This window comes from Cetorhinus maximus, chromosome 21 (assembly GCF_964194155.1).
Source record: "Cetorhinus maximus chromosome 21, sCetMax3.hap1.1, whole genome shotgun sequence".
Lineage (NCBI taxonomy): Eukaryota > Metazoa > Chordata > Chondrichthyes > Lamniformes > Cetorhinidae > Cetorhinus > Cetorhinus maximus.
In genome coordinates, this window is record NC_135899.1 from 64,864,152 (window position 1) to 64,872,855 (window position 8,704).

Sequence of the window (8,704 nt, forward strand, 5' to 3'; positions counted from 1 at the left end):
CTGCACACACCACCTATTACACCCGCCACCAGTGGTCTCAGAAAATCCCCCCCAATGTCTTTAAGTGGCCATTGAAGGAGTTTGGGCAGGTTGCCTCTTAAGGCACCTGTTGGTACATTCTGAAATCCTATCATGCTGGCCTCAGGAAGTGTTGGGAAACTGGCATGCTGACCTGGGGGTAAATTTAAGCGACCATCCACCCCTGAACTCTCCACGCCCCCTCCACCCCCCAACAATCCATAACCCCATCCAATGCATCATCGCATAGGTGTGGGAGCCAGGGGAGCAGTTAATTATTTTCAGTTGCAGTCTGTTAGTCCTGTGTACTTACAGGAGCAAACAAGTTTGGAAGTGTAGTAATTATGGTTTTATTTAGTTTAATGTACCTTTAAGAATAATACTTGTTAAGGATGATTATATGAGCTGTAGTAACCAATAGGAGTGTAGCGCAGACTACCTCATCGGTCAGTGCAGAGATGGAATCGGAGTTGAAAGTATACGTGTCATTGCTGTTGAGTGTATTGTAAATAAACTTAATGTTTCCACCCAAGAAGTGTCTGCTGATCAATTCTATCATTAATAGTACATTAATAGTAATTGGCCACCCCACAATAGTATTTGTGAAGGCTATAAAATGCTCCTGTTTATAATAGAGTCCAGGTTGTCTCTCCTGGACAACTGTAAGAACCTGAGGTAAAAGAAGCTGCAGCAGAATAATTGTTTTTCTAAACGGGTATAAATTAGCCCTAATTTGTCACAAAGTTGCTGGTTTCAGAGAAAAGCTGCATGAGAAAGAAAATAAATATTTAATGTTGGTACAAAGCTGCTGTTGAGGTACATTGTTGAAGCAGTGCAACAGGAACTTTGTGCCATCATGTTAGAATTAATTTCAAATGTTCTGCAAAATATTCCACAATAGAGTTACCTGTTCCTGGGAGAGGGAATGATTTCCTTTGGGATGAGGGATTTTTGGCAATAAGGTTAGGTTGGAGAAGTCAAGGTTGTTCTCCTTGGAACAAAGGTGATGGAGGGGAGGTTTGATAGAGGCATACAAGGTTTGACAGGCTTAGTTAAAATAAAAAAACTGTTCCCATTAGCCGATGGTACAAAGACTAGGGGACTCAGATTTAAGATTTTGGGTAAGATATACAGAGGGGAAGGTGAGGAAGAACTTCACATCGAGTGCTAATGGACTGGAACGCGCTGTTTTGAGGGTGATGGAAGTGGAAAGTGTTTGGGTTTTGGAAATGCACTCTTGCTAAGTGTGCTGCCAGTGAACTACCTGGTTTGCCATTGTCATGTGACTCTGCCATGAGACAAGCACTGTGGACTGCCATTTCTAATGTGTTCAATAAAGACTCTCACTGAGACAGACACGGATAAAGACTGCTGCCCTTATACATGAAACAGAAATGGTCAATGTTTTCAAAGGGAAATTGGATGGTCACTTAAGGGAAATAAACTTGCAGGACTACGGGGATAGAATGGGAGAATGAGACTGACTCTACAGAGAGATGGTGTGGACTTGAGGGGCTGAATGGCCTCCTTCAGTGCTATTATGACTCCATGGCTCTTTGTACTAAGTAAAAAAATCCTACATCTGTTCTTAACAAACAAGTTCATGATTTTGTTATATGTAATGCACAGAGGAAGCCTTTTCTGAGAAATTGTTTTATTTCCTGGTGTGATTTGCAGGTTGAGTCACATTTATTCCAATGTAACATGAGCTTGCACAATATCCCACCCTCAGCAGGAATGCCTGTTATCTAAAGATGCAAGTCCAACTCCTGGAGTCAAAGAATGATCGAAATAGCAGGTTTGCAGTTTCAACAGAGAAATTAATGAAATTCTAGGATGCGATTGTCGTTATCCTGCTAATCCACATAATAAAATGGGAATTAGACAATGAAAGTGAATGGCAGCAAATAATGTAGGCTACAAAACGGACATGCTGACCTCTATATTTCTGATATGTACCGTTGCCAACCTTCATAAAAGCTGTCCTTTAATCATTCAAGCTCCTAATTACAAAAGGATGAAATTATGGAATACATCCTCAAATACACTGGTAAAAATCTGGAATATCCTGTCTTTACATGTAGTAAAACAGAATTTGCCTTGTTCAGTCACATTGGTCCTGCAGATAATGGGCGGAATCGTCCCAGATTTGCACTAAGTGCGGTAGCGGGTGGGTAAAATGACATTTTACCGGCCGCAATGGCAGCTTTTCACAACTGTCGCCCCAAACCCGCCATAATAATAAGCGTTCCTGGGAAACACACTGAAAACAATTTTCCCCTCAGCGATTTGGGGGCGGGGCCTGCTAGCCACCGGGAAAATGACGCGGGATGACATCGGGAGGAACCCCCGCGTCATCCCGGTCCATTTAAATTTTCAGGAAGGCAAGCGGACAGCAAAATCAGCCAATTGAGGCCATTGACAGGCTAATTAACCTTGTTAAAGACCCTGCCAGTCCAACCTTAAGGCTGGCGGGCAGGCCAGGAGCCCCTGCGGGCTCTAGATTATTCATGAAACTTCATCCACTGACGAGATGAAGTTTCATGTCCGTTTTTTAAAAATTTAACAAATTTTATGTGTTTCTTATTGACATGTCCCATCTCGTGTGACATTGTCACATGAGGGGGACATGTTAATAATTTTAATATTTCTCTATTTTTTTACTTTTGTTACCTGTCACTAGACTCCCTGAGACAAGACTTTGCCTCAGGGAGCAGTGCGCTCTTTCGCGTGCATACACGCACTTTGACAGTTGGGGATTCCCTCCCCACCCCTGCACAGGAAGCACATATCGCTTCCTGTCGGGCAGGCCGCTGGGCGGGCCTTAATTGGCCCACCCACTCAAAATGGCGGCGGGCCCCATTTCAGCAGCGGGGGTCGGCTGTCCGCCCGCCGCCGAGCCAGTGGGGCCCGCTCGCCCACCAAGGGCAAAATTCTGCCCACTGTTTCCATGGCAGACCGAGTCTCATTCAACTGCTACGCCGTCATGCTTCATCACGCCGGGTGTCACATTTAAAGTGCAGCCATACGCACACCTCTCAGTGCTTCCAGCCCAGGACTGCTGCACGGAAGACAGGATGGCCCCAAAGGCAAAAAGACTGCAGCTGCCCACTTCAGTGACGCGTCCCTCAAGCACCTTTTGAAAGCTATGGAGGTCCGCCATGATGTCCTCTACCTGGGCAGCTGCATCACCAATCCAGCATGGGAGGCGGTGGCAGCAGTGGTGAGTGCCAGTGCCCTGCAAAAGAGGACAGCCACCCAGTGCCACGACAGATTGAATGGTCTCATCCATTCCGCCAGGGTAAGTCACTCTTCTCATCACTCTCACTTCACACACTCTCAAACCCATCACACATCCACAGGGATCTCACACCTCAAGGGACAACACCACTAACTCTCACACACACCCTCACATCTCCCTCAGGCTCATATCCTCTTGAGATCACGACCTCATCCTGTCCATGACTCCACTCACCAAACAAACATTCCACACAGTGCCATGTGTCCTGCTCACACTCTCTCCATCTGTTTTCATGCAGGAGAAGCCTTCTCACAACAGCAGGGAGAGGTCCCAGACTGGGGGGGGGAGTGGCCCACATCAGGCCCCTCACTCATTTTGAGGAGTGTGCCATCGTGCTGACTGGTGAGAACATGGACAGTGCCTGCGGTGACAGTGAGGTCGGCAGCAAACACCCTTGTGAGAATCCTGCACCACATCATCCCTCTCTCAGCACAAATATGAGTGCTCTCTCTCTTGCTTTTGACTCTGCTGCCATGCACAAATTATCTCTACTTTGGTTCACAGGGAGCTCTGACAAGCGATTGACACCCTCAGCCAGTCAGTCCCCCAGCTTCATCCACGTCCTCACCTCCAGCCAAGAGGACACCTCCTCCATTGAAGAACTGGAAATAAACAGCCTGGAAGACCTGTCACAGCGCTAACCCATACCCTGCTCCAACGCAGAGACACACACCTCGGTGGGACCTAGTTCTAGAGCAGGCTCGGGTTCACAATCTGGTGGTCACCACATGGACACATGTCCTCAGTAGGAGGAGGCAGGTTCGGCTGAGCTCCCCGGCACTCAGAGGACTGCTGGGGAAGAGGCCTCTGTGAGGTCCAAGTCAGATGATGAGTCTCTGGATATGGCCTTCCAACTCATCCTGGAGAGTCAGAAGGCATTCGAACATCACGCAGAGCTGTTGGAAGCACTCAACAGAGTGGCACGCAAGTCAGAGGAGTGCGTCTGCCTGCTCTCTGTTGAAGTGGTGCCCACATGTGCGTGTATGGAGGTCTCCATGGGGAGGATAGCAGATGCCATGGAGACCCTGGTCCAGCAGAATGCGGAGATGTGTGCAGACCTGTACTCCATCGCGGGAGCCATGGGTGAGTTCCTGCAGTGGCAACACAAGAGGGAAAGCGGGCACCTCATCGTCCCTCCCGGTGATCCTTCCCCTCAAGGAGTTAGGCCAGGGCCCCAGGGCACCTGAGGGGAGGAGGTCCGGCAGCTGAACACCCCTGGATCATCCAGTCAGTAATCTCAGAGGCTGTCCACTCCCTCCCAGGCCCATTTGCCTATGAGCCCCTCAACTTCATCCTCTGTCACTGCATGGGGGAACAGCTGGCCAACGAGTAACTCTGGAGGGAGATGTGTGTGTGTGTGGCAGGGCCTTTCAGAGCTTCGTGCAAGCTCTCTCCCATGTACGCGGATCCTGCACATATCACACTCACCTCACTGTCCTGAGCATTTTCAATGCTGCCTGCTGGGGTTCACTTTCAGTTGTCCATCTGAGCTGACCTGCTTCTCCATCCACCCAATGATCATACTCCCACGGAGCACCTGATCTCGCCCACCATGACTGTCGCTTCACTTTCGATTTAGACAGCATGGTCTGGATTCGCTTTTTCGTGTGCTCCCCTGCCTTTTCCCCTCCTCCAGTCATCCATTTCTTTTCCCCCATCACAGTTCACCCCCCTGGCATCACCTTCTGCCTCCCCTCCATGACTTACCAGCCACAACCCTTTCCCTTTGGGAATGTCCAGGTGAATGTGCACGTTCCCTTCCTTCCTGAGAATCCCACCCCCATCCACATTCACCTCCCCCACCTCTTCCTTCCCACTCCCCACGTCTGTGTCTGCCTCCGACTCCCCACCAACCACCCTCGCTGTCCCTTCCACCGCTACCGTCGAACCCTCACCCACACACCCTCCCTCCTCACTCTGCCCTTAGTCATTCTCACCATTCCCTCATTCCACACCCACCCTCAGTTCACTCCCCAGGAAGCAGTCATGGACTCATCAGAGCCCTCCCTTGCACGTACACCTGGACTACCCCACCTTGGAACCCCTTCCCTCCTTGGAACCCCTCTCTCCATCACCCCCCTCCCCCGGACTCCGCCCCACTTCCACCTTCCTGACTTCTTCAGACACCCTTACTACTCCCGCTACCCCTTGTCCTGCCCCCCTCCCAACTCTTTCCTCCAGCCTTACTTCTCCCTCCAGCCTTACTCCCTCCCCTCTCTACCCTCCCTCCTCCCCCCGAACTCCTTCCCTTACACCTTCCACCCCCTTACATCTACCTCCCCACTTGCCATCTTCTCCTGTTACCCACTCCTCCCCCATACTCCCTCCCCCATAATCCCTCCCCCCTCTCAAGCTCCCCACCAACACCTCCAATCCCCTGTCAACTTCAACCCATCCTGACACCTTCATTACCCCACTCCTAACCTCACCCCATCCTGACACCTCTTCCTCTCCCAGTCGATCCTGGACCTTCCTCTCCCACCCCCCCACCCCGAGACATCACCCTATTCCAAACACAGCTGGACCTTCCTCTCCACCCCCTCGACCATCATCCGTTGTGAGCAGACCCTCAACGATGACTTCCCAGCTTCTGTGGGCTGCTTCGCAGCAGAGCCATGTCCATGAGAGTCCACCCAGCATGTCATGGACGTCCCTCCAATGTGTCATCGGTGTGGGGCTCCAGCACCTTTTGCTCCTCGGATGTCCGTGATGTGAGCAAAGCCCTGGCAGTAAGCCCCGACTTTTGTACGTCACATTTGTCAAGACGTGTTCTGCACCGACAGTCACACTGGCGCGACGGACAATCCAGCAGGGCAGGGGATTATTCCGGCGGGCTGGCCTTATAATGATATGCAGATTTATTGTGACGAGGTTCCCGATGTCTGATGGTGGGGAACACAGCCCGCCATCGACGGGCTGAGCGGAGGATCGCAAACTGGTTTCACAACTTCGTGAAACCGATTTTTGGCCTTCTCACCATATTGTCCTCTCACGGTGCCGAACATGCCTGTTGCCAGCGGGCACAAACGGTTCCACCCAATGTGTTAGTTGGCAAGTAAACATGCCCCAAATCAGGTCAATGGGGTGAACAGCCTCAAAACCTGGGATACATTCCAGCACAGAATCCCATATTGTCTCTGTAGTTTCATATCCTGCCTCATCTGATATTCAGCAAAACAGAGTAAATCTCTGATCAAGACAATTTTACCCAGGCTGTCTGTAGGGAGTTATAATTGACTTGAAAGGTAAAAGAGAGAGTTCCCAGTTCTGATTCAGTCCTGTCACCTCTCCTGTAAAGTGCTTATGGATGGATTTGGGATAAGGTCAGGGATGTGCTCAGCTGTGAGGCCCTCTCCTTCAGTTAAATTGCCAGCTACCACTCACTTTGTATGCTCACATGTGACAAATGGTTATAAGTAATTACTAACGTACAGTGCCCAGTGTAATTCAGCACCTCGCAGACAAAATTGTAAAAAGAAAGGTTTCAGCAGAACAGTCTCATACATAATACATGACACAGCACACATGTCTCACGAGTTTCTCGCAAAACACGACTCTCAGAAGAAGCAGCATTTCCAGTGTAAGCAGGTAAAGCTGCAATGATGAACATGGGGAAAAAAAGGAGGGTTCGCACTGTTAAGGAGCTATAACTTCAATAATTGCCTGCATCAGGTTGTACTATATCTGATCTGTGAGTCCTCAGAGCCTATACTGGGTGCAAAAAAGTGAAAAGTTTTTCCATTCATATGACTGCTGTTTCCTCACCTTCATGACCACAAGACATAAAAAAGTTAAAACTAATTAAAACAAATTTTTTAATGATCACTGGTGTTTGAATATATTTAAATCTGATGGATAATTAAAATTTAATATGCAGCAGGACATGTTACGTTGAGTTATGCTTTATTACACAAGTAAACTTGTCCCTGACAAAGAAATTCTGAACAAAAACAGAATTACCTGGAAAAACTCAGCAGGTCTGGCAGCATCGGCGGAGAAGAAATCAGTTAACGTTTCGAGCCTTCATGGTCCTTCGGCAGAACTGAAGCATAGTTAGAAGAAGGGAGAAATATAAATTGGTTTAAGGTGGGTGGGGGGGCGGGGTTTGGTGGGGAGAGAGAGAGACATTGAGGGTGTGGTGATTGTGGAGATGAGCAGATAATCAAAAGATGTCACAGACAAAAGGGTCAAAGAGGTGTTTTGTCTGAGAAAAGTGCTAATTAAGAATGGAAGACAGGATATTCAAAGTACAGCTCTAGTGGGGGTGGGGTGGAAAGGCTAACAAGGTTTTAGTTTTAGATTTAAAAATAATGGAAATAGGTGGGGAAAGAAGAATCTATATAAATATTGAAAAAAAAGTGGGGGAGGGAGGCGGGGGTGAGAAACGGGGTGGGGATGGGGGGAGGGGGAGTTTAAGATCTAAAGTTGTTGAATTCAATATTCAGCCCGGAAGGCTGTAAAGTGCCTAGTCGGAAGATGAGGTGCTGTTCCTCCAGTTTGCGTTGGGCTTCACTGGAACAATGCAGCAAGCCAAGGACAGACATGTGGGCAAGAGAGCAGGGTGGAGTGTTAAAATGGCAAGCGACAGGGAGGTTTGGGTCTTTCTTGCGGACAGAACGCAGATGTTCTGCAAAGCGGTCGTCCAGTTTGCGTTTGGTCTCTCCAGTGTAGAGGAGACCGCATTGGGAGCAACGAATGCAGTAGACTAAGTTAGGGGAAATGCAAGTGAAATGCTGCTTCACTTGAAAGGAGTGTTTGGGCCCTTGGACGGTGAGGAGAGAGGAAGTGAAGGGGCAGGTGTTGCATCTTCTGCGTGGGCATGGGGAGGTGCCATAAGTGGGGGTTGAGGAGTAGGGGGTGATGGAGGAGTGGACCAGGGTGTCCCAGAGGGAACGATCCCTACAGAATGCCGTCAGGGGGGGTGAAGGGAAGATGTGGTTGGTGGTGGCATCATGCTGGAGTTGGCGGAAATGACGGAGGATGATCCTTTGAATGCGGAGGCTGGTGGGGTGATAAGTGAGGACAAGGGGGACCCTATCATGTTTCTGGGAAGGAGGAGAAGGCGTGAGGGAGGATGCGCGGGATATGGGCCGGACACGGTTGAGGGCCCTGTCAACGACCGTGGATGGAAAACCTCGGTTAAGGAAGAAGGAGGACATGTCAGAAGAGCTGTTTTTGAAGGTAGCGTCATCAGAACAGATGCGACGGAGGCGAAGGAACTGAGAGAATGGGATGGAGTCTTTACAAGAAGCGGGGTGTGAGGAGCTGTAGTCGAGGTAGCTGTGGGAGTCGGTAGGCTTGTAATGGATATTGGTGGACAGTCTATCATCAGAAATTGAGACAGAGAGGTCAAGGAAGGGAAGAGAAGTGTCAGAGATGGACCAT